Genomic DNA, 27335 nt, shown 5'->3' with positions numbered 1-27335 from the left:
AAGGCGCGAGTGAAAGAAGAAAGGAAGAAAGAGATGCCGTACACTCTAAGAAAAAGGGACTAAAAGGGGTAGGGAGGTTAGTCCTTTGGGGGACCAAGTGATTTGCCACAACCATTCGTCCTTTTGGGGATCAACTGCAAGGGGATATACAGTTAGTCTCCGCAGGACTAACTGCTGGGAGACTAATGGTTGCACCTTGCAGATGGTCCTCAAGAGACTAACACTTGATCCTTGATAATGATCCCTGAGGGAGCAAATGTTGCCCTCTAAGGACTAACAGCTGATCCTCAGAAATGATCCCTGGGAGAGCAAATGTTACTCCCTCTGGATTATCTGTTTATCTTCAGAAATGGTCCCTGAGAGAGGAAATGTTCCCGCCTAAGGATTAACTGTTGATCCATTTGAATGATTTTCCAGGGACTAATCATTAATCCATTGAGACCAAATTTTCATCCACTTGTGGATGACATGGTTATCCTTGCCAGACCCATTCAGGCATGCTAGCTGAGGTTGGCTGTGCTTCTCACCACTGCACGAACATGTGTAGGAGTGTGAAACTGGACAATTTAATTTCAGCTTGAGAATTTTTATTAGCGACGTCTTCCACACCCCGTGTAAAGGCACACCTCAAGGCTCGGTCATCTTGCCCGTCCTCTTCAACGTGGCAATGATTGGACTAGCAAACAAACTAAAGAAGATCGAGGGAATTCAGCACGCGATGTACGCTGACGACATCACGGTCTGGACCACCCGGGGATCCCTACGCGAAAAACAAGAAAGGCTGCAAGAAGCTTCCACCTGCGTGGAAAATTACACAAAGGAAAGAGGACTGCGGTGCTCGACAGAGAAATCGGAGCTCCTCAGAATCGGCAGACATCCCACCCAAGCAACCCTGGAAGTCACCCTCGAGGGTCAACTCATACCCGAAAAGAACATGATAAGAATCTTGAGCATGTGGCTACAAGGCAGCCGCAAATGCAGTCACACCATTAGCCTGCTAAGCAAAGCGGCAGAGCAGGTGGGCCGCATGATCAACCGCGTCTCTCAAAAGAGATACGGCATGAGAGAGGAAGACATCCTCAAGCTAGTAAACAGCCTCATAGTCAGCCGAGTTACGTACTCCCTGCCGTACCACGCAACCACCAAGGCGGAAAGAGAACAAGCCGACACCATCCTGAGGAAGGCTTACAAGACGGCTCTCCACTTACCCAGAAACACGTCAACCGAGAAACTGCTACAATTAGGCATCAGCAACACTTTCGACGAACTCGCGGAAGCGCTGCTGGGAGCACAAAAAGTCAGACTAAGAGGCACTCCTGCGGGACGGGCGCTCCTGAAAAGGCTGGGTCGGGACACTCGCGGACTGACAGACAGATACGCGGAGATGCCGGACCACCTTAGAGAAACCTTTAACGTTAAGCCCATACCGAGAAATATGGACCCTAACCTTCACGCAAACCGATGCAAGGCTAGGGCGGAGTACGTAGAGAAAACGCTAGCCTCGGAAGAAAACACAGTACACACGGACGCTGCCGTCTACCCGTGCGGGTCAGAACACGCAGCCGCACTGGTAGTCGTAGACAGCAAAGGAAGAATGCTAACCAGCGCCGCAGCAAAAGTCGCGGGCGCAGCGGAGGCCGAGGAAATTGCCGTCGCGTTGGCGGCAGCAGAAGGCTACAGAACCAGTCGGCCACTCAACATACTAACAGATTCGAAAGAAACGTGCAAAAACTATACAAAGGGCAGAGTCAGCAAAACGGCCCTTAGGATACTCGGCGGGGTAGCCCCTGCAGGGTTGGAAAAACTCAGACATAATTTAATTGGGATCCCAGGCCACGCGAAAATAGAGGGGAACGAAAGGGCAGACAGCTTAGCTCGAGGGGAAGCAATCCGAGCCGGGCAGTCACACGCCCCGGGTCTTCACCTTCAAGCCTGCGAGGGGGGATACACAGAACTTTTAAACCTATGCAAAGGCGTCAGGATTAGATACCCGCCACCACACAAAGCTCTGACAAAGGCGGAGGCCACTGCTTGGCGCAGATTGCAAACGAACTCCTTCCCCAATTTATATATACTAAGCAAAATGTACCCATCGCAATACAGGGACACCTGTCCGTGGTGCGGAGCCATACCCACACTCTACCACATAACATGGGAATGCGAACGTAACGATGCATTTCACAAACACAAACACCCGAGTGCGGAGCAATGGGAGAGCCGTCTCACCAGCAGCGAGCTCACGGCCCAGAGGGCCTTTATAGAGCACGCGACCGGTGCAGCACGACTCAGTGGAGCCTTGGAATAGGGGCCCACCCTTGCTGAAAGAAGACTCTAGTCGCCGGCGCAAGCACGAAGACGACGGAGCCTTCGATCCGAGAATCCCTTTGGAAATCAATAAATGTTTTCACTCACTCACTCACTTTCCCAAAACAGTTTGTGCCAAACGCACAAGTGGAGTTGGCCGTAGGCCACTGTCGACATTGATGAGCCTGCACAGCAAGTCAAATGACCGCTGTGCTTTTTTATCAAAAACTATATTAAATGCCCAGTACAAGGCCATCTGGGTTGCAACTGCCGCCAGCAGGCTTGTCTCCTTGATACAAATCTTCTCAAGGCAAACAGAAAAATCTGACGTTGTCAGAATGCCTCCTCTGTGCACTACAGTTGGTATATAGTGCACAGCTGCAGGATCCTGTAAAAAACAAACGCACACGCAAGTTTTAGAAAAGAGTGTTTTGCAAATCATTCGAGAAATCCCAAGTTCAGACACCTCCAGCCTTACATGTAAAGGAAGCATTTGCAAGCTTGTCCCTCCACAATGCTTAATACATATTAAAAGGTGGCTTACTAGAGCTAATTAGCTAAATAGGCCACCTAAGCAAAAATGTTGCATTTAAACCAAGTCAGCTTCTCTGCAGGTCATTTATAAGTCAATTGCTTGGATGCCTGAACAATGACTGGCTGCGATAGTGACGCCACTATGCCTCAGTGTGAGATGGAATCCTTCAATGGTGATAGAGTTTACTGTAGCAGCACACCTGATTCGAGTTCGATAGCAACTGAGAATTTCTAAGCCTCTGGACTACATAGCCTCTGAAAATGTCCATGTAACAAGAATATGAAGGCTAGTATCCAAAGCTATGTTATTATATCAAATACTGTGTATTTGTTTTCTTCAGTCTGACACGGTATATTTGTTTAACTTGTTTAAGAAACAAAAATAATGTCAAATGCATTCTCAAGGAGAAAAAAGAACTGCATGCCCCCAGCATCCCAAAAAACATTGCTGCTCACACATGCGGTTTTAGAAACTTACAAATGGGCGGACGAAAGTCTCCACTCTTTCTTTCACCATGCTTGGCAACAGGCATACTGCTGCCGTGACTGTTGTCTCTGAAAGAGTGGCGAATGAATTTTAATTACAGTGACATGAAACATGGAGACATAAAAAGAGCACCAAAATTAAATGAAAAATAAATTTTGATCTTTATTGCTTGTTACAATATGCTTCAGTCCCAAGGTCCTGCTCCAGCCAACTTTTTACTGCATGCAGACTATATTAGTGCCTTCAAGAGGCATCAAGGAAAGTGCGTTGTCATCCCAGAATGGCTGCACTGGAGATAACTAAAATAAAAGGTGCGCCACATTAACTACCCAAGCAATGCGCTGCTACATTTCAGACTAGAAGGCATAACAAATTAAGCAATAGCCCTGTATATCAAACACATTCTTGAAGTGATAGCTGCCAATTTGGGGTTAACTAGACATAAACCAAGAACAATAGTTCAGGCAGAATGTAAAGTAGTAGCGGAGCTTGCTGTCAGGCAAGATGGTTCATAGTTTCAAGTAGTAGTAAAGCGCCAGCGCAAGACAAACAGGCATCACACATTGCCCACTTTATCTGCTTTATGCAATTTGTTTTTCAGGTGAGGAAATATAAAAAAACAACACACATGCAGAATGAACAGCTGTAAACAGTATGCATTCATGCATACAATTTCAAGATCCACAATTTGGTTTTTAAGAGCTGTACAGATACTTCGCTAGTGCATTTCCTTTTTTTTATGCATAAGCTTCCAACAAATTTCTGGTGCAAAATCTTTACCACATGCATCTGTGGCCACAATGCTGTAATAAATGTGTTTCTGTGCATGTTAATGACCACAAACGTAGGTGCCTCGTTGGCCTACATGGGCCTTCCCACAGGTCAACAGAATTTCATAAACAACCCTGCTGCAACATGGCACAAACTTTTTGGCCCTTTTTTTCTTCCATAGCACAAAATGTGCAACAAAATTTGGGCGAGTTTTTGAGCAGCAGCAAACACAACTTGTATACCATGTCTGTCAGCTATTTTCTTTTTCATGAGCAACCTTATGTGCATATGGCATTTCGAGTTTAGCTGCATCGTTTTTTCCTCTTTGCATTGCTTCCACAATATGCACCATTTCTTTTTTTAGAAAACTGCCTCAGCATGAAGTGATAACCACACAGGGGAACCCAGCTAACAACAACCGTTTCAACTAGCTTGTTAAAACTTAAATGCGTGATTACGTGACCTCAAAAGAGCAGATTCGAGACATGCTGTCAATAGCTTGCTTGACTATATTAGAGTGTGCCGAAGCACAAGAAAGCAGCTCCTGTGCTTGTAGTGAATATTCCCAGACCTGTAGAAACAAAATTCTCTTAAAATAATATTATGGCCCAAAACTACAACAATATGACCGCTTACCCCCTCCAACCGAAGAAGCTTTTGTGCTGGCCAAGCAAAAGGACCCATATCCCAGAGGCCAGGCACCCCTGGGCCGGCGCCCAAGGACGTCAAGTTCTGGTGATGTGTACACACCTCCCCGCTCGATAGGGGTAGAATCCTCTCTCGAGTGAATCCCGCTTAAGGTGCGCAGTTGATGAGATGAGCGAGAGAGAGCTAGGGCCTGGTTCAGCCATATCTAAGAATTGTTTGCGTGGCTCCATAAAAAAAAGGGCGGGGGGATTTATTATGCGAGCTGATCCCCCTAGTCCCCGTTCTCTTCGGGACTTTATTCTGCTGCAGAATGACACTTGCTCCTCAGTTCTCCAGCCTTCACTAAACAAAGATCCGTCTTTCCCTTTCCTGCTCAGCATAGCCACAGAAGGCAGTCCCTGCAGACCAAATTAGTGATGCTCGCCTAGTGTGGCCTTCACAATGTGTAGAAGCTCATGCAATAAGGGCAGGTAGGAAGCACTATGAGTGTGCCAGAAACTGCTTACACCTCTCACTGATAGGCTGCGTATTGCAATGTAGTGGTCGACACAACAAACTTCAGCACAGGTTTTCTATGAGCAGTAAGCATTTAAATGACTTTGGTAGCATTTCCTAGCTCGGACATTCAAACCATAGTGCAACATTCATAGTACTCTAGACTATATCACTTTTAATGACATATTCTTTCCAATGCACTTTGCAAGGAACAAAAGCGCGACTGGAAAGCTTACATTGCTCATTGCTACACATGCCTGGGCCTTACCGATGCACTCAAAATAGGGAAAGTATTTATCTGTGGCCGTCACAGAAATGGGTGATGCATGAACTGGGTTCCACTGTGGCCGAAAAAACTGTGGGAATATTCCACTTTCATGTAATATCCTCAGTCTGTCAGTCTACAAGAGTGGAGCCCCTACCCAAGTGGATACGATAAGCTATATATATGCCGTAAATATACAGTATAATATGTGTACCATATACTGCAGCTTCCGAAGTGCCATCGATGCGGGCACCGAAGTCTTCAAGGAAGCCTTCCAGGTGGCGCTTCTTTCGAGCTGCATGCACAATTTTTTCTTTCGTGCGATGAACTGCCTCTTCAAGCCGTTACAAGACTGGCACGCTTGTGATCAGCTCAAACTCCAGCTGGGCCTACAAATGGAGAATACGAGCATATAATAACAGTAATGAAGAACTGTAGCACATCGGGTGCTTTAGGACAGAATAAAACATGGAAGCACAGGTATAACACCCAGTTTGCCATGTTACAAAGTTCACGAAAAGAAATTTGCAGGCTGCTTACATAGCTCCCAAGCAAAGAAAGAATTCGGCAGAGACCACTTATGTGCATGCGTGCGAAAGCAATACCATACAATCGTAAAGCAAAGCATACATATTCAGACATTCTCTGCTTTAGTCTCACAGATCGTATTGAGTTCTCATGCCACTCATGGCTGTGCACTGCAGCAGATAAAGGGACACTGAGGAGAAATTGAACTTGGCTTGTATCGATATAATACCAGCTCCTGATTATAAAAACGCCGCTCTTAATGAAAACAAAGCACTTATGTAGAAAATAGCAACAACCAAAATACAGGTATCGCCGCCACAGGTCAATCTCGCAATCGCAAGCTTGGTGACGTCATAGGACAAGAGACGCCAACTTCGAGGAATTTTCGTTCGTACATGGAGCCGCGAATCTCTGAGGCTGACAAAGGCAGGTTGCGCGGTTCAATATTGAAGTAAGTTTTGTTTTAAAACTGATAGTGGACTTTTATCACCCAAGGAAGGCAGACAAATGACAACATGAATGTTGTAAGCAAAGAAAACCGATGCTTGGTGGCGCCACAGGCGGCCAGGAGAGTTTCGATTTATGGCGCTTCGCGTCTATGAGCTTTGCGTGCCCCGTGGTTTTGTTTTTGACGCGCCTCGATTTACAAGCGCCGAACAGCAGAGGAACTCCAAGTGCCACTTCAAGTGCTAGTTAACCTTCGAAGGAGCCTGTGAACGCTAGTCAGATGATCGCCACGGTCGATGAAAAAATATGATGGCACGATGGTCGGTGATCGTACAAGGCAGCACTTGTGTCTTCGCACACACACCCGACGAAACGTTCCTAGCTGTGCCAGTCAACATCAAACTACTTAATGGAAATCGTTTGTTAGGGACGGGCGACAAGGTACAAGGCAGTTCAGAAAAATTGCTGATGGCCTAGCTTTGTTAGGCCAGGATATACGTAGCGAAAGTGCGGATATTTCTGCATTGTAAGAGTGCATTCACTAGATGCGCCTTTATTGATGGTAGTACCTTGAGCCGTTGTGGTAGCGTCTCCGCCTCAAACGCCTAATGCCCTGGTTCGATTCTGAACTTCGGCACAGGATTTTTTTTTATTCAGTGCGTGGGTGGGGGGTTCAGTGACTCCCATAGATGCCGCCACCGAATACATTGGTTAGCAGCTAAGCGCAGGCTCTGTTAAGGCGCGTTTATGCTCCGGCGTAACGCGCGCGCGTGCTGCAAGGCGACGTCACGTCGACCAAAGCGAGACCCTCTATACTCCAACTGCGCTTGACCGCCGACGCGTTCGGCGGCTTCGGCGGCTTCGGCGCACTCTGACCGTACTGGCAGGGAGACTTGGAGAATGTTTCTATTTCGCGCCGAGTGCACCAGCCGCCGCCGGCCCGACCAGACTAGACTTGTTCAACTCCGCGGCGAGGTGCGCGTTGTGACGTAATTCAATAGCTTCGGCAGTTGGGCGGAGCTGTTCTTTTCGAACTCTCAGCTAATTTAATACATTCACAGTACACATATGAAGGTACATGCAAGTGGGCGAGAGAGACCGATCCAGTGGACCCGTTGGATCTAGCGGAAGCCGTTGAAGCGTCGTGCGCTGGCTTTAGTTTCAAGCCGCCAACTTTAAATGCAATAGCCCTTGAGCACCCATTCATTTTTTGTGGAAAAAAATAAATAAATAACCTGGCCCTTGCAACTGCGGGAGACCTCGACGCCACCTGCTGCACCGTGCAATCGCGCCATTCAAGGAATTGCAATCCGTTGGCCCCAAACCCCTGGCCAGCCTCCGATGGGCGCAAGGCGCCGACCTTGTCCTGGCCCCTCGAGACTCCACGCACTGGGGTTCCGATATTTATCATTCAGTTTGCAACGGTTGCTCACTGAGGAAGGGGGAAACGACCCTCCGGCGCCTAACCTAACCGTGCTCGCTCTAAAGCATCGCACACTCTGTAGGGGCTGAGGTCGCTGAAATGCAGGCCGGAGTTTTTGCGAGAACTACGTCGTTGGGTTCGGGAACGGGATTCATCGCAACGCTGACAAGACGCCGGTGCAAACGTAAACGAATTGACGGTAGCGACTCCCGTTAGATGCCTTCAACGTGCGGCAGCAGTAGCGTTCATTTCGGCGGCTGCTAGACCGCACTGCTAGCAGCCAGAAATCACGGAGTCTCCGTTTACGTCACGTTTCACGTCTCTACGTCCTGTGACGTCATAAGAGTTCTCCTTGACGTAATAAGAGTTCTCGAGTTTGAATCAGAGCGGCGGGGCAAACTTTTTCAACTTCGAATCGAAATTTCTTTGAAATAAATGCATCTTTCGCTCCCGGACAAACGGAAACAAAGCCATGAAATGCCGAACTATCAGATTTTGCTAAAAAAAGAAAATTTATAGGGCTCGTCTCAGTGTCCCTTTAAGAGATGCACCAGTGCCCCCGGCAGGCAGGTGGCACCTCTCATTGGCCGTAGAGCTCTATTACAAATGCATCGTACAAATATTGTCACTGTGCTTCATTTTCCGTGGGGACTTTAACGAGAGAAGCTACTAAAAGAAATCTTTTTAACTAATCTACCTAGAACAATGAAACTGCACTTATACTGTTTTTTCTACCTTTTTCAGAACAATATGATGAAATAACTTTATTTGCACCCGTCAAGGAATCAGAGGGCGAAAAAGACGAGTCTTGACCGCCGTCATCTTCCTCCCCTTTCAGCAGGCTGGGATCCCTTGGGATTCAGCGGTGTCCAGGGCCAGACGGATGACTTCTTTTTGTTCTTCTTCTTTCTGGCTGGCCATTAAAGCCTCCCAGGACTCTATATTCCTGTCTGGTTCGTTGTGGCTAGGGCATGTCCACACCATGTGGATCATGTCTGCTATTTCATTACACTGTTTACACCTGGGGTCTTGGATCGCCGGATGCCATCTGCTTAGTGCGAGTGGGTTCGGAAAAACTCCCGCCTGTAACTTTCTCCATATGACCTCTTCCTTTTTGCTGAGGCCCTTGCATGCTCCAGGTAATGTCTGTCTTCCTAATCTGTAATGGTTAAGAATATCTTGGTACGTGTTCAGCTCCTCGCTCGTCTGAAGGGACTCTCTACTCGACGAGACCGCATTGGGGTCCCGGTGTGTGAGTCCTCGGGCCAATGCGTGCGCTGTCTCGTTTCCCCGGAGGCCCTCGTGGGCCGGAGTTCAAACAAGGTTAATTAGTTCTGCCGGTGTCGGGCCGGCTGTGAGAATTTTGACTGCTTCGACAGATACCCTGCCTGCGTTGTAGTTGCGGATAGCCGATTTGGAATCTGTTATAATCACCCTAACATTCCGTTGAGTTAAAGCCAGCGCAATGGCTACCTCCTCAGCCGCTGTTGCATCACTCTGTTGGGTGCTGCAGCACGAGACTCGGTCTCCGCCCTCCCTGGTCGCCAGGGCTACGAAACCCGTTCTGCCTTCATATTCCGCCGCGTCCGTGTAAACCGCGTCCTGTCTATTGGCTAATTTTTTCTGCAGAGCTTTCGCTCTGTCCTTTCGCCTACCCTCATGGTGTACCGGATGCATATTCCTTGGGAGTGGTGGGATTCTGATTTTGTTCCTTATGTCTGTTGGGATATTCTCCGTGTGTTTGGGCCGCGCTCGACGTTCGAAGCCTAGCTTTTCTACTATTTTTAGCCCCGAATGGCTGCGTAGAAGTCGTTGTTGTTGCGCTACTCTGGTAGCCTCAATGAGCTCGTCTAGGGTGTTTGAAATCCCCATGTTCAGAATTTTCTGGGTGGATGTGTACGGGGGAAGGCCCAGAGCGGTTTTGACGCCCTTCCTAATTAGGATTTCAATCTTGTTTTTTTCTGCTTTGGCTAGCCGTAGGTATGGTGCCACGTATGTGATTCTGCTGATTACAAATGACTGAACTAGTCTTAAGAGGTTCGGCTCCTTCATTCCCGCGTGTTTATTTGCTATTCTTTTGAGTAGCCTACACGTCTGGCTTACACTCGATTCGAGTTTTCGTATCGTTTCGGTGTTCTTACCGTTTGTCTGTATCCTAAGACCCAGTACTCTAATCATCTCCACTGATGGTATTTTGTCCCCGTTTACCGTTAGCGTTATCCCATGTTCATCGGGCTTTGTTTGTCTCTTTTGTGGGCCGAGGAAGAGCGCTTCAGATTTCTCGGCAGAACATTTGAGTCCTACTTGTTTTAGGTACGACTCAATTTCCTCGATCGCTCTTTGGAGGGTACCTTCGATGTGCGCGTCACTGCCTCTGGTAACCCAGAGGGTGAGGTCGTCCGCGTATATTGTGTGGTTGAGCCCTTCTATACGCGTCAATTTCTGTGGTAAGCCAATCATTGCAATATTGAAGAGTGTCGGTGATAGGACCGAGCCTTGGGGAGTACCTTTGTTGCCCAGCCTTATGCCTTTCTCTTCCTTCCCTCCTAGGCTGATAGTAACTGTTCTGTTTGAAAGAAAGTCCTTCACGTAGTTGTATACCTTTCCCCCTACATTTAGAGTTTCTAAGCGTTCTTGTATGGCTGCGTGGTCAACGTTGTCAAAAGCTTTGGCCACGTCAAGGCCGACTATTACTCTGGTATCAGCTGTTTCGTTGTCTAGCACTTGTTCTTTAAGTTGAAGCATAACATCGCATGCAGAAAGATGTGTCCTGAATCCGATCATTGTGTCGGGGTAAACTTTTGTTCTTCTAGGAATCTGTTTAGCCTCGTTTGAATAACGTGCTCCATTAGCTTACCTACACATGAGGTAAGCGAAATGGGCCTCAGGTTTTCGAGACTTAGTTTCTTACCTGGTTTTGGAATAAGGACTAGGTTGGCCTCTTTCCACGAAGGTGGTATTCGGCCCTTGTCCCAACATTCCTGCATGTACGCTGTTAGGTTTCTAATTGATGCATCATCCAAATTCCTCAGCATGCGATTGCTGATTCTGTCTGGACCTGCCGCAGTTTTAGTTCTGAGTCTGTTCAACTCCGCCCTAACCTCTCCGATGGTAATGGGCCATCTAGAAGAGGATTCTCTGCGCCCTTGTACTCGGGGAGGAGTGTGGGTGGTGTGCACCTCAAGTACCTGTCCCTCACTTCAGAGATTAGTTGATCGCTAGTGCCTTCGTATTTATATACGAGTTTCTGTAGTTGTTGTCGTGCCTCATACTTTGTCTTGTCCGGGTCTAAGAGATGTCTGAGCATTTTCCACGTGTTGGCTTTGCTGATTCTGCGGTCCATCTGCTCGCAGATACTACCCCAGTTTTGTCTGGTTAAGTTCAGCGCGTGCTCCTCGATATCTCTGTCCTGTTTGGCTAGGAGCTTACGTATGTTTCTGTTCCCCTTGTTTTGAGCAAGGTTTTCTTCTAGCTCCCTTTTCTTGCGCCACAGGCCTATCATACGCCTGTCTACCTCCTCTTGCGTTTCGTCTGCTTCCACCTCTTCGGTGGCTTCTTTAACTGCTGCGAGAAGGTCTGTGCCCCAAGATTCTATGTCCCTGATTGCGTCTCGGGTAGGAAGGTTCGCCCTGAATAGATCCCAATTTACCGCTGCGACGTTTTTGGGTATCGGTGTGGGTGGTCCGTCTTCTACCACAATCTCAATAATTTTGTGGTCGCTTCCTAGGTCCTCCCCCGTGTTACACCACCTTGCCGTGATTTGGCCTCCGGTGAGTGTTAAGTCAGGTGTAGTGTCCCTACTCACGCTATTGCCCTGTCTTGTTGGTTTGATGGGGTCAGTGATCAAGATGAGCTCACTGTGGAGAATGCTGTCCCAGAGTTCTCTGCCCTTGATTTGCGTATATTTGTATCCCCATGCGGGATGATGAGCGTTAAAGTCCCCGACAATGACGATAGGGTTTTTGCCCGCTATCTGTTTCGTTTTTTCGAATAGCCTGTCGAAGCCGCAATCCTTTCTCTGTTTCGGAGAGCTGTATACGTTTAAGACGAATAGGCTTTTCTCTCTCCGCTTACGCGGTATCATTTCGATTAGAGTGTGATCTAATTGGACGTGCCCTGTCTCGTGCTGCAGCGCGGTAACGTTGCGTTTGACAAGGGTGGCAACCTGCGTGTTGTCCCCTCGGCCCGGGTACGATTTGTAACCGGGCAGCTTCGCGTTTTTCCCGCACTCTTGTAAAGCTATAATTTCCGGTTTGTCTCCGTTTGCAAGGAACGATTGTAAAACGGCCCGTTTACGCAGAAAGCCCCTACAGTTCCACTGCCAGATAGTATTATTGTTCTTTGGCCAAGGCATTTTTGGTTGCTTGGAATTCCGCGTATATCCATTGGTCCCTTTTCTCAAATTCCGCCGTGAGAGCAGCGTCTCGCTTTGCAAATTCTACTCTGATCGTTTCTGTGACTTGTTTCATGAATTGCATTAGTGTTCCGTGCAGTAGTTTCATGTCCTGTTGTTGTTTGTCGTTTAGTTGTTCGAATTTGGTCTCAAGATCCGACTCTTTGGTACGTTTCTTTTTTGAAGAGGGTTTTTCAACCTTCTCTGTCTCAACCTCTCTATCCTGCTCCACTTGCATAGGCGCCATTGCCTTTTCCTGTTGCGGTTTGTTTTCCTCGGGTTGTTTAGCTGTCGTTTCTAGCATTTTGATCCGCTCTTCTTGCTTCTTAATATAATCAGTTAAAGTCTTAATCTGATCTGCCTGCTGTTTAATAAGTTCTTTTAATTCGCACAACACAAAAACATGGCGAACAAGAGCGTGCCGGGCAGGACCTTATATGATTAGGCATATTTGGGCCACCTTTATCTTGTCAACGCTTCTTTTGTCGGTGGCAAACAGCGCAACGACGCGGACAGAGTGGAAGAAAATACAGGACAAGCGCTGACTCACAACTGAAATTTATTTAAGGAAAGCAGTACATTTTATAGACAAAGTGGCCAACTTATCAGCTAGTACCTAGACAAAACCCAAGTTTCTACGTGGCATCGAGGTATGCAACCTCACTGTCATATAATGAAATAGATGGCTTACTGACACATAACCTTGTTTTTTTCTTCATGTGATATGCTTCCATAATCTCACGTGTTAATCGGGACGGGTGTTTGTAGAGGATATCACAGTAAGGCAATGAAGGAAAACAAAATTGGCAGTCTCGAACATGGTCAACTAGATGATTAGATTTGTTAGCTTCAAGATTATTTGCATGTTCTTTCAAACGTGTATTGATGCAACGCCCCGTCTGCCCGATATATATTTGTCCGCATGACATTGGGATTTTATACACCACCTCTTCTGCGCATGGCACATACATTGTTTCGTGCTTAACCCCATAAGTTGTTTCAGATTCTTTTCGTTGTTTAGCCTTTCTTTCCAAAACAGCACAAACCCTTTTAAGTTTCTTTGGTGCTGAAAAAACCACCCCTACGCCATACCTTTTGCCACATTTTTAAGATTATGTGACATACGGTGTACGTATGGGAGAATGGCAAACTTTTTCCTTTCCTTCTCTTCTCCCGGACTACTGACCAAAGATGGATTCCTAAGCTTTTTGGCTACCTTGTTACAGCCCAATAACATAACTCCATCCGGGTATCCAGCTTCCTTCAACCTTTTAATTTGTTCCTTGAAGCTGTTGGTTGCCCTATGGATACAAGATTTTGATAATGAGGACAAAAGAGATGAGACCACAATTCCTGTTTTAACTGTTTTGGAATGATGCGATTTATAATTTAACAGCGGTTTTCCCATCCTTGGACGATATTCCCAACAGACGTGCCCCGTCGCAACCTTCAAACTCAGATCTAAAAATTGTAGCTTACTACCGACCGTGACCTCAGTGGTGAACTCTAGACCTAAAGCATTTTCTTTAAATACTTTTAGTACATCAGTCATGCGCCTTGAAAAGTTAGTTTTTTCTACAAAAATCAAGAAGTCATCGACGTAACGAAAGATGCGTGACGCCATTCCCGACAGTCAAGCTCAAACTTCCGTCCTTATTAGAAATAACAAAATCGTCGACGTATCTGAACACTTCAAAAAACGTTGCTAGCTGGTGAAACGTGGTTCCAAACTTGATCCATTTGGGAAAGAAAAATATTACACAAAACAGGTGCAACACAGGAGCCTATACGTATGCCAGCTTTCTGCAAAAAACACTGCTCGTCCAATGTTCAAAAGGTTGGTTGTAGGTAAAACTGTAAAAAGGTTCAAATCCTCGATGGATACACCCGCAGTAATTGTAAAAGAAATGGGGTCTTTACTTTCAATGCACACTCTGACTGCAGTGAAGAAGGTTTCGTGGGGAACAGAATAAAATAAATCGACAACATCTAACGAAAAGGAGCGTCCAACATCACGATGCGATTTTAAGAAATGACTAACTTCATCGGATTTTTTGGTAAGAAAGGGTCTTCCACATCAAGCATACCCTAATTTTTCAACAAGAACCGGCTAAGCGGCCTCTGCCAGGACCCTTTATCTGTAAAAATAGTTCTGAAGGGCGTTCCTTGCTTGTGCGTCTTAACCAAAAAGAACACTTTCAAAGCATTATTCTTACGTTTGGCAATCTATTTACCAAGACGGACTAAGCCTAGCTGCTCACACATTGCAATAGCTCTGTTCTTAACTTTCGTAGCTTTCACTTTGATAAGCAAAAAATTCTTTTCAATTGCCGGGCTGCTCTTTCTGAGAAATTATCTTCATATAAAAATAAAAATTCACCTTCCTTATCTGCTTGTAAAACGCTCAGCTTATTTTATTAAAGAAAGACACAATGGCTCGAGGTGCAGTTCCCTTATGACGAACAGGCACCCGGTTGCAGGATTCGAGAAGGCAGTCTACGCCCTCAAGTAGGCACTTTTCACGCTCCTCTGAATTGACCTTACTGGCGATTCGACGATTAATGGTAATCAATTCTAGCGGCGACACTTGTGGTTCAAGTCCATACTTGAGTACCTTCCGAAGAACTGATGACATTTCCTCAGGCAGATGAATGTCCCCCACAACCATTAATCCTCCCCCACAATTCTTCTTCGCACTTCTTTCCTTCCGCAGCTTGTCTAACACGCACACGCAGAATCCTTCTGTCATTTTGGAAGCTAACCTTTTCACAGACCGCAAATTTTTGTCAGCAAGCCAGGTAGGATATTGCTTTTGTCAGTAGACTCGTAGAAGGTTATTTAGCAGGCGTATTTAACTACATAACTCAGACCTGAGATCCTGCTTATCCGCTTCACATGTCCCCAGGAGGGCAGAACTGGCCGAAAAAGGGCACTAACTTCGACGGGCACCAGTCCATTTTTGATACAAAAATCGATATTCCTTGCACGACAGGTGGTAGCGAAGGTACATGAAATCCATTGGAGACAACCCACACAGAGACAGGCCCACTTACTGGAAGTAAGGGTTAAAAGACCGCCTTGATGGGCAAGTTGGAAACTGTTCATGTTTCGTTACAGGTGCGAAAAAAGACATAAGGCAGAAAGACGGGACGGAGCGCCACTCACAACTGATTTATTCAAAGGAGGAGGCGGAAGAGGAGGAGGAGATACTTTAATGGAACAAGAATTTATTTGAAGGCAGCACGGAGAAATATATACCGTCTTATATGCAAGGGATACTATCATCTTCAAAGCTGATATGATAGCGAACGGGTGAAAAAAATATCAGTTTTTCGGAAGGGACCCAAGTATGGACTTGAACCCCACGTGACGCCGCAAGAACTGATTGCCATCAATCGTCGAATCGCCAGTAAGGCCAATGCAGAGGACCATGAAAAGCGCCTACTTGAGGGCGTAGACTGCCTTCTCAAATCCTGCAACCGGGTACCTGTTCGTCATCAGGGAACTTCATCCCGATCCATTGTCTTTCTTTAATAAAAATAACATAAGCCTTTTACAAGCAGGCTTTTACATGCAGAATTATCTGAAGATAAATTCTCAGAAAGAGAAGCCCGGGCAATTGAAAAGAAATTTTCGCCTATCAAAGTGAAATGTACGAAAGTTAAGAACAGAGCTGTTGCAATGTGTGAGCAGCTAGGTTTAGTCCGCATTGGTAAACAGATTGCCAAATGCAAGAGCACAGCATTGAAAGTGTTGTTTTTGGTTAAAACGCACAAGCAAGGAATGCCCTTCAGAAATATTTTTACTCAAAAAAGGTCCTGACAGAGGCCGCTTAGACAGTTCTTGTTGAATAATTTGGGTAAGCTTGATGTGGAAGACCCTTTCTTACCAAAAAATCCGATGAAGTTTGTGATTTCTTAAAATCGCATCGTGATGTTGGACGCGCCTTTTCGTTAGATGTGGATTTATTTTATTCTGTTCCCCACGAAGCCTTGTTCCCTGCAGTCAGAGAGTGCATTGAAAGTAAAGACCCCATTTCTTTTCAAATTACCGCGCGTGTATCCATCGAGGATTTGAACCCTTTATAGTTTTACTTACAATCCACCTTTGAAACATTGGACGAGCAGTGTTTTCTGCAGAAAACTGGCATACATATAGGCTCCTGTGTTGCACCTGTTTTGTGTAATATTTTTCTTTCCAAATGAATCAAGTTTGTCACCACGTTTTACCAGCTAGCAACGTTTTTTGAAGTGTTCAGATATGTGGACGATTTTTTTAATTACTTTTAATAAGGATGGAAGTTTGAGCTTTGAAAAAAGTTTGCATGATGTTTTATCCTTATTTCGACAATATGGAAATGGCTTAAGTTTTACATGTTAAGTACCTGAAGGTAATCTTTTACAGTTTTTACATCTTAATATTGAGTTTTGTGAGGGACAGGTTTGCTGGGCGTATGCTCCGCGCGCAAAAAAGGGGCTTCTTTCATACCACTCTGCACATTCCAAGCTAATAGAAAGGTGGATTGCTACAGTCTGCCTCGAATCCGCCCTCAGAAAATCATGCTCTCACAAGATGCACGTAAGTTTTCAAAACCAATAGCCATGCTGTCTTCAGCTGGGTTCTCTGGTTCGCTCGTAGGGGCTGTCGCCGAAAGCCTGCTGCAGATGATGAAGAGAAAGGCTGTGAGAGCTGGGGAAGTTGTCCCTCGAGAAGAGGTGGTGCGACCTGTGGTGGGGCCCTACGTGCTCAAGTTAGCCCACAACTTGAAAAAGGTCGCGAGCACGCATGGTGTGCCGCTCGTTTTTTCAACCTCTGAAAAGCTCGGAATCCTCTGCTCTCGTATTGAAAGAGGAAGGAAAGAAGAGGGAGGGTGTGGAACCAAAAAATTGGCGATCGTTCATGAAGTGCGCCGAAGGAGTTGTCTATGAAATCCCCCTCTCTTGCGGCCGCTACTATGTAGAGCAAACTGGGCACTGCGTTAACGAGCGGATCAGGTAACATGAAAGAAACGTTGAGCAAGATAAATTAGGCCCAAATATGTCTAAGCATATAAGGTTCTGCCCGTCACGGTTTTGTGAGAAATGTTTTTCCAGTGTGCAAATTGTCTGGGAAAGAAATGACACAACAGCTAGGGAATTAATCGAAGCTTTTTTTATTATTGCAAAAAAAGAAAGCATGCGCGTCTGCGACACGTGCATGTCTTTGTATAATGCAGAGAACAATATTTTTCACTCTTTTGCTATCATATCAACTTTGAAGATGACAGTATTCCTTGCATGTAACACGGTATATATTTGTGCATGTTGCCTTCGAATAAATCAGTTGTAAGTGGTGCTCCGTCCCGTCTTCCAGCCTTGTTTTGTGTCTGTTTTCACGCCTGTAACCAGAGTCGCGATTTTTAGGTTTGTTTGGTTTTGGTTTATGGGGGTTTAACGTCCCAAAGCGACTCAGGCTACTGGAGACGCCGTAGTGAAGGATCCTAGAAATTTCGACCACCTGGGGTTTTTTAACGTGCACTGTCATCGCATAGTACACGGGTCTCTAGAATTTCGCCTCCATCGAAATTCGACTGCCGCGGCCAGGATCGAACCCGCGTCTTTCGGACCAGCAGCCCAGCGCCATAACTACTCGGCCACCGCGGCGGCGCGATTTTTAGGTGTTCTATGACTAGTTGTGATTCTTCGACAGCTTAAATTGAACGTACAGTCACGAACTGAATGTAATCTGCTTGGAAAAAAATTTCCGAATTTCTATAAATCTGTATTGTAGTTCTGAAGGAAAAGGTACTTTCCGGACAACAGCAAGAAATAAGGCACAGTGTGCGAGAAAAAGAGAACCTGAGCAGCTTGCGGTTTTTCCTCTCAGTCACTCAAGCTGACCCAGACAGACGCTGCCATAAAGGCGCACGGCTTAGAAAGCAAAATGGCGGCGCTTTCATTCAAAACTAACCGCCGTTAGTTCGACATTTGGTTCGTTACTGCAGTCAGGTCAAACACCGTGGCTCCAGGAGCCATAACCAATGTGGCCGCTTCGGGCGTCCCCGATACCATGCGCAGGCAGTATCAAGCCGGGTGCTCGCTGGTGCATAGGAAATCCGGGATAACCGCTCGACACACGCCGTTGAAGGAAACGCTGTAAGGCTTGCGGCATCTTGTTGGCCGAATCTACACTGAGACCAGTTGCTAGCGCTTACCATCTGCACGAACTCAATAATAGTAATTTCCAAGACTTCTTTGAGGTAGCTCCACTTCTTTAAAACAGACTACACTGTGTCCAGAGCTGCTTCGTGAGATATAGGGGAAGCCGGTTTGCGGATCGAGTGAAATATTTGGTTCTGTCATGGTTGGCAGCCATTCGCATTGGGTTTTGCTACTTTAGGCTGTGTTGACGTTTCAAGCTACCGCGCCTTGTCGCAGAAGTCTTGCTGTCGTCCGCCTATCGACACGAACATCAAAATTTATTTGCTAAGTGTGTGTATGTATGTCACTGCAGACAACGAACAGGCGCTGACGATCAAATTGAAGTAAAATGAAGGTAAAGAGCGCGTCACGTGAACATGGCAGTCGGCCGAGCATTCCAGTGGGTGCCTAGCATCAGGAAAATGATCAGACGAAGTTTTTATGTCGCATCAAATTCAAACGTTTTTTACAAAGAGGAAGATTTTGTGGCCACGCTGTCCCTTGAACCTAAAGGACAGAAAGGAAGAAAAAACTCAGTGAGTGCGGTGCACTTCCAAGGAAATTGGGAGCTGTGTTGTTCTGCGCATAGGACACCATATATTTGTTAGACACGGTTTTGAGTCCGACCCTATCGATTTGTGCCTGTAAGTGCATCTTTAAAGCCTATATCGTCACTCCAAGTTCGCCAGCGCTACACGCTACGATAGGCCTACTTCGACCGGGAAGGCGGCGACCGGCGAGCTCCCGCCATCGCCGACCGCGCCCGGCTCCACGATGACGATGGAAGTGGCGGTGGTGGGAACCGACATCGACCTCAGAACAATAATTAGTTTCCTTGTAGAAGGATTACTTTTAGCTCAGTGTTACTAACAAGATTAAAACAAAGGTCCTTTTGTGCACGATTTCAGATTGAAAATTTTCACTGGGTACGAAGAGCAACAGCTAATTTTGCGGCTTAATAATTGCAGAATGCCGGAAACTAGCTCAAATTTGGTCATGACAGTTTTTCTAGTATGGGAAAAATAAATTGTGATGATGTTACCCTTTGTTTTTCAGAATAATTACTTAGATTAGTGTAGTTTGAAGCCTCTCTAAACTTGTAGCAGAGATATTGAAATTCTGAATAGATATTTGCAAGTTACACATACACATTCTACAGAACACATCTGCGACGTTTCACCGTGATATGGAATGGAGACTTACAGAAGATCCTGGGTGCAAATTTTCGAAGTCCGCCCAGACTTTTTGGTACTTGCACTTTTTGTATCGCACTGAAACTTGGAAAATGTGTCCTTTACAATGTGTAGCTTCAGATGTCGCCTAAGAATTGCAGTATCTCCAATGCAAGTGTATAGAAACGATACAACAGTAATGAGTCCCAAAAACATAACCATAACATCACAATTTTTTTTCACACCAGGAACTTCCATGACCACATCAGGGCTATTTCCCTGCATTCTATAGTTAGTAAGCTATAAAATAGGCTACCGCTGGTAGTTCCCAGTGAACATTTTCTATGAGAAAGCATGCGCACAAAAGGGCCTTTTAAGAGCAAAAGCTCTACTACTCCAGGTATAACTCAAAACTTCCCCTGGCTCCAACTTTCCTAGTAGTGTTATATAGGCCCTCCGAGCTTTTATAACACTACCCGCAGAGTGGCACAGTGGCTGAGACTTAAGGCACGCAACCGGTAGATGGCTTTGCCGAGCACTGCCACCAGTAAGGAGAGAGCCCAAGTTGGCTGGTTACGGAGAGATTCAACAGGGAATAGTTACCGTGGCAAAGAACCTTTGACCTTTGGTGGCGTCACCACAATGTGTGACGTCATGTTGATCATGTGATTAGCAGCTGCAACAAAATGGTTGTGTCTGCCGCCTTCATCTACCATGGATGAGCGAGTTGGACCACCCGCGAATGCTTTTTCTAGTTATAACCAGGTTCAAGTAAGATTAAACCTACACAAATTGTTTTTTGAGGCCTGTTAGCAACACTGAGCAAAAGTGCGCACTACAAGAGAACTAATTAGTGTCCCGAAAAGAGAAGAAAAGCAATATAAGCACACAAAATTTCACTGCTCTGGGTGGACTATTTAAAATTGTTTTTTTTTCCTGTGGCATCTCCGCTTAAATGTGGAATGATCTTTGGATTTTCATTGTGTGGATTTTCTCTGCAATGCAGGTACTATCCAGTGCATCGAAAGTATAAGTACGGTCCCTGACGAATATCCTGACTGTTTTGCTTAGTTCGGTATTTCCCTTCAGTGTCCACCATGTAACAGCTGTCACCAGCAAACACCGGTAGTACCAACTTGAAGCACATACAAGAACCGTGAAATAAATAAACGACTAAACAGCAGAAGTCGAGCAACAAAAACAAAAAGACCAGAATGTGGAATCAGGGCATGCTACACTGAATCAACAATAGGTGTATTCTGAAATTCAAACAGTGCGAGCCATTCAATCAGGTCCCCACTGAGGCAAAGAGAAATAAATTTGAGCTGAATTTTCTGCACATATAGACCACTTCCGCCTAATTGCTTTAGCGGGTTTAACGTCCCAAGACGATTCAGGCCATAAGGGACGCCGTAGTGAAAGGCTCCAGACAATTTAGACCATCTGAGGTCCTTAAACATGCACTGACGTCCCACAGCATATCCACACTTTTGTATTTCGCCTCCACTAAGATGGAATGCAAAGTGCAGGCACCGCAACTGAAATCAAGAAAGGAAAGGATTAAAAGAAAGAAAGGCAAAAGAGGAAAAGAAAAAGAAAATTTCTTTTTCCTTGCTTCGCTAACTGATGGTCTAGTTACTGAACTTACGATTGAGCTCATGGCCAATGCTGGAAATTTCTGTATTGCCACTTCCACTGATGGATCCTCGGATCCAATCCACTTCCTTCGGGTAGGAAATGTACGGCGCATACAGTCTACTATGTAAGCCATGTCTGGCCGAGCTTTTTGTACCGCGGACTTCATTCCTTCGATGTGGCCAGCAATACTCTCCTCATCCTCCCCGTCTGGTGCAGTTGCCTGCAAGCAAAAGGAGCCTACTTCACACCGCACACCAGGCTGTCTTCAGCACAAGGACTACATGAAATCCAAATGCATACGACAGACGGCCTCAAAACACGCTGCAGGGCATTTCCGCCAACCGTGGCCACTTTCCCATCTTTCGTTGGTTTTTTTGACGGTGGAGAATCTGCCCCATCATTCTGCTGGATACGGATTTTTCTCCGCTCATATTTTGCCTTGAAACGGAGAGCTTCTCGCCAAGAGTCCTGTGTTTAAAACATCCCACACAATGCAAGCATTACTACTTGCACTGACAAAAGCAATCACAGTACAATTAAATACATGCTAACAGTGATGGTGTTGATCACAAGTTACCAGTAAACACCCATGGACATAACAATACCTCATGAGAAGCTATAGATATTGCTCCATATTTTATTGCAGCACATTTTTGATAGCATAAAAACACTAAAGGATCCACACTGATCTCTCGCCGACATTAGTTTTTTATGGTAGCATGCACATTACCAAATTTGCAGCATAGAGTTCCTTTCCAGTAATTCAAGCTTTGTTTTCCAATTATCTTTTCACTGTGAGGCGAGCTTTTTTGTTGTTTTAATGTCCTGAAACGACACATGAGCTACGATGGGCACCACAGTGGAGTTTCTGGATTAATTTTGATCACTTGGAGTTCTCTAATAACTAGGCCAACCAATGGCCCTTCGATTCAAATGCCAACCAGACAAGCTGGGCCAGGATTATCAAGCTCTCTCGTACAACCCTTTAATACACCGTCCTATTCGACAGTCTTCATGACTACCTCCAGAAGACAGCTGTAGCACCGAAAAAGACAACACATAGCAAGCAAGACGGGACAGGCACAACTTCCAACTATTTATTCACCGCGAATGCGAATGAATATAAGGACAAATCAAGATGGGTAGCAAGAACCACACATGCGCGCGAGGGTTTTACAAAAAAACGGATAAAAGATTGGTTAGGCACACACATATCTCACGCCCGTGTATCTAAAAAAGCAGTTTCATTCTTATAAATGGAGATAGATGGGGCACTAACACAATCGCTACAGTTTCTTTTAATATAGAAGGCCGGCAACAGTTCACGGGCTGTCTGGTCCTTACTTGTTTAAAACCATTGCTTCTTTCAGCCTTGCCACACACTTAATCTTCCTTTCTTCTCTGCAGGCTTTATAATGATGTGGCAGATGAGAACCAGTGCATTTTGTAAATCCCGATTATGTTCCACTAATTGGCCGTCATTACAGCGGCCGGTTTGTCCACTGTGCTTTCCGCATGTGAGAGGAATCTGATATACGACTCCCACGGCACATTTAACAAGCGGAGCTGCATGCCTCTTTTTACAATCAGTCTTGTTTACCTTGTTGGGATCAGTTTTAACCCACAAGCCAGCCAGTTTCTTTGGGGTAGAAAAAACCACAGGAACCTTATATTTTGTTGCCACATGCTTCAAATTGTGTGCCAAATTTGCTGTCTTTTTCGGCGCTACAACCATCTTCTGGAAACATGCACCAACTAGCCCCCCAACAAGTATTACTCATGACTGTCCCGCTACTGCAGCAAGAGGGAAAGAGGACCTGCTCACTAGCGACGTACCACAGGAAATATCTGAACAATTTTTTATCCCATTTTTTTGTGAGATAGTATTTTATGAAAGAGAATCAGCCAGCCATGCCAGCAGCATGCACTGTGGTGTGAATGACTCTATCAGTGGTCCCAAAACAATTGAAAATGGTACGGCTACCACTGATAAATAGAGAAGACATTATTATTATACTCAGAACACCTAGGCCGCCCTGTTAATTTAAGAAAGTCTGCTGTCCCTACAAGATTAGTTTGAAGGGCTTCAGCTGCCTACTTACATAGCCGGTGCCAGATGCGTCAGCCAAGTTTGGGTACCTGGACACCAGAGCTTGCGCAGCCTCATTGTACAGCTTGCCAGGGTACCTAGCACAGTTAAGACAAACGTGTAAGGCAGTACACAGTGAGGATGTTCTTTTGCAGGCTCACATAGACATTTTAGTTTCAGATGCAGTCAGTGTCATAGGTGCAAGACGTGGGAGGACACACAAGCTCTGCCTTTAAGTTTACGACGTGACAGCAGTTCCCCTTGCTCACATAAGCAAGGACATTGCTTGCTCTCTCACAATCAATATGTGAAAGACTAAACCGCACACATTTACAGCCCTCTTTAACCAAGTCCTTTGAACATTCCTACATGACATACCAATAGCATGTCTGACTCGCAACCCAAGGGTCACGGATTCGATTCTCAACTAACCGCAATTTTCCTTTCGGGGCAACTCATCCACTTCATATGCAGAACTGAGGATTGGGCGATTTGGCGGTGATCCATCAAATAAAAACCAGCGCTTACAAACTCAGACAAAGGACGAGACGAAACAAACTGAAAAGCCTTCAGTTCGTTTCGTCTCGTCCTCTGTCCGTGTTTGTAAGCGCTTGTTTTTATACGATGGATCACTTTATATGTCTGGATGTCCTAATGATGTTCCAGGCACATTGCAACCTTCCAATCACCAGTTTTCTAATTTCATTCACTTTTCAAGTCCGTCGCTCTATGTGTGACATAGCCACCTTTTCAACAAATTCAAATTTCTTGCTCATGTCTACTAATGCCGACACAGGATTTTCTGCGCCACGAGCTCCTTCATGCTTTCTCGTTAAAATGGCTTATGGCCACGCAAGTTTGTAGCCCAAGTTATCTCCACATTGCCCTACATGGTCCAAAAGTCTTGCAAATAACTTACATGGTGTATAAGCAGAGGTCATGATAGAGCCATTGGAAAACTCTGCTGCGTGCTTTGAAGTACTGTCCCCTTTGGTGGCGCTCTATACTGAATTGGATATCGTTTGGTACAGCTGGCAGGCTGTATGTGAGGCTGTACGTGGCAGTGACACGAGATTGCTCCGCTTGCTGGGGCTCGTCGAGAACATCCGCAATCCTAAAGTGCCAGGTTAAAATAAGAAAAGAACAAGAGAAGAGCATACTACACAGTGAGCACAGACTGTGGCCAACATTTCCATACATTTCTACTATGATTGCCATTGATTGCAGTGGAAGACATAAATTGCACACTCCTCCTTGCTGCATGATGCTCCTCCAGCATTATTTGAAATATACAAAATAATAGTTAATACTGGTAACAAAATGTACTCACCGAACCTGGCAATCCTCGGAGACTTTGATTTTTGCCCTGTCCCGAATTTCGAAGTCTTCAGGTATGTCAACAAAAACATTAAAATCTTCATCGAACATCTGTGGAAACACGAGAATGATACTAAAATAGCTAACCATGTAAAGTTAAACTATTGAAAATGAGTGTGTCACATTATTTTCCGGAGAATGTTGGCATGCTTGCTGCATCGCATTACGAGACCTCAATCAACGGGCTACGCACTGAATTCAGGACCTGTCAATTTAGAAGAGCAATGACCATAAAATACTGCAACACCGGCAACACTTCCCTCTACCTCGGGTATTTCGTGTGCAGTCGTCAGCACGTCTGTCTAGAGCACAGGAATGCCTGCATATCGCACTAAATAAGTGGAATTTTCACGCAGGTATTTGGTCGTAGAGATAATGCTTGCGCTGGTGCGAAGCAGCATTGACAGCGGTTGAGTGAAGATTTCACTTTGTTTGCTCCGCACTACACCGCTCCAGCGCTCTAGACAGGCCTGTACCTCGCGACTGAAATAAAGCATTAATATGTGAAAAATGCTCTATACACCTGCCTTAGTGTTAAGCGCGCGCTCCGGTGTGCATTTTTAATATTCGCCGACCTTTGTTGTGACACGAGATCCATACGGAAAGGGAGATTTTTAGAGCATGACGCATAGGGAAGCACATGCATGCCGAGATATTGCTTTAAACTTTACATTACACGCAAACTGTCAACGCACTACGTAATTCACTGTGGACAAAAGCGTGAGGCATAAGTAAGGTACACACATTTACACGCGTGGATGTAATAAGCACCTGCCTATAAGCACCTGTTCCCAAAAGAACCCGAGAACGGCAACTGACTTGTCACGGAGCTACCACGTAGATAAGTTTACACAATTACTCACCGTGAAGATGAGGATGGCAACGTCGATGCCGCGGAACAGCTCATTGTCTCTCACGCGCTCAACCAGCCCGCGCCGTGTAAGCGTCCCATCAAAGGGCAAAACAAAATTCCTTTGCCGGAACGTTACCAGGCACTTGCTCGTCATGGTGACGTACGTATATGTACTACTGCGAAATTGCGCAGCAATGAACGTTGCTGAGTGAGACGCGAAGTAGAGTTTCTCGAGCACGTGCAGCAGTATGCGCCCTTTTCAATTTGGCTGAGCACTGTGGTGACTTGGCTTGGCTTGGCCAGCTTAGTTTGCACAACGTGACACTCCAATTGCTAAGGTTATTACAAAATAAAATTACGCCAAAAATACTTAGTTATACTAAATGCGACTTAGGTGCTCTAGCACCTAGTGAATTTGATTATTATGATGAAAGGGCAAAACAACAACAAACATGCCAAGCTATAGCCAAGCCAGCCAAGCGGCTTTATCGCTAGGAGGCTGTTCGTGTCTATTCGTGTCCCTGGCCGTTGGTGGCAACTGCGCCTAATGCGATGTGATTCCGATGTATATGCAGGAACTGCGGCTTTCTGGCAATTGGCACACCGCGTTTGCGGGGTCTCTTTGCGGTCTTTTGGCTTGCGACTACAACGATGGACGTGAAGTACTGCCCGAGGTGCCCATTCTTTTCGTTCCAGCTGACGAAAGTTGTCACGCACATTCGATTAGTTAACAGTGCAGAGCCAAACTTAAATGTTTTCTGCGGCATAGGAGGCTGCGCGAACACGTACTCGAATTTTTCATCCTACAGATCGCATCTATATCGCCGCCACCGAGATGTGCTTGAAGAAAACGGCAGCACTTTGAGACACGGATGCACCGAGAAAGCAAACAGAGAAAATTCAGAACTGGACGACGACGAGCCTGTCCCACATGAAATGGACTGGGCTGACACAGCGGACTATGGTAGCGGTCACCGCCAGAAAGAACGACCTTCGGCGAATGTTTGTTCAGCTCAGAAGACAACAGTCCAACATGACAGATTTAGCAGCTTTTTGGACCAGGCAAAATCGACCCTGTGCAACTTCTTTTTCTTCTACACTGAAGAGCACCGCTTGCCACACACAGCGGCTGAGAAGGTGTTTTCTGAATTGCAGCTGGTGTTTGAGCTGGTGCTGAAGGCCTATGGCAAGGAGGCTGAACGTGCAGCAAAAACAAACACAACAGCACTACAACAATTGCTAAGCTGCTCATTTATGTCTGACCTCATTAGTGACTTAAAGAACAAGTACAGGCGTGAGCAATATGTGGAAGCGAATTTTCCTTTTGTTCCTCCTGAGGAACAGCGTTTGGACGGCACAGCAAAGTACCATTATGTACGTTTGCCCAAGCTGCTCAGTGCACTTTGTGAAATCCCCGACATTGCAGCCCACTTGAAAACACCAAAGCGTGACAACACGACGCCGTCTCTGTATAAAGACTATACTGATGGTGCGGTGTACAGAGAGCATCTTCAAGATGTGATTCCAGAAAGCAGAACACACACAATACTTCTTTTGTTTTATACTGACGAAATTGAAGTTGTAAATCCTCTGGGAGCGAAACGAGGAAAGCACAAGTTACTCGCTGTATACTGCAGCTTGTTGAACCTTCATGTCAAGCATAGATCGAAACTTGAGAGCATATATTTGATTCTGCTTGTTCGCTATGTTTATGTGAAAAAGTACGGCCTCA

At 45.7% G+C, this 27335-nt stretch overlaps 1 pseudogene; it reads right to left on the bottom strand.

Moving 5' to 3' along the window:
• Positions 1-2189: 2189 nt before the first annotated feature.
• On the bottom strand, positions 2190-25757 carry LOC144121814 (uncharacterized; annotated as a pseudogene).
• Positions 25758-27335: the final 1578 nt, after the last annotated feature.

The sequence above is a fragment of the Amblyomma americanum genome, chromosome 1 (assembly GCF_052857255.1).
Source record: "Amblyomma americanum isolate KBUSLIRL-KWMA chromosome 1, ASM5285725v1, whole genome shotgun sequence".
In the NCBI taxonomy this organism is placed as follows: domain Eukaryota; kingdom Metazoa; phylum Arthropoda; class Arachnida; order Ixodida; family Ixodidae; genus Amblyomma; species Amblyomma americanum.
The sequence above is the reverse complement of the archived record's forward strand: the minus strand, read 5'-3'. Positions and strand labels throughout refer to the sequence as shown.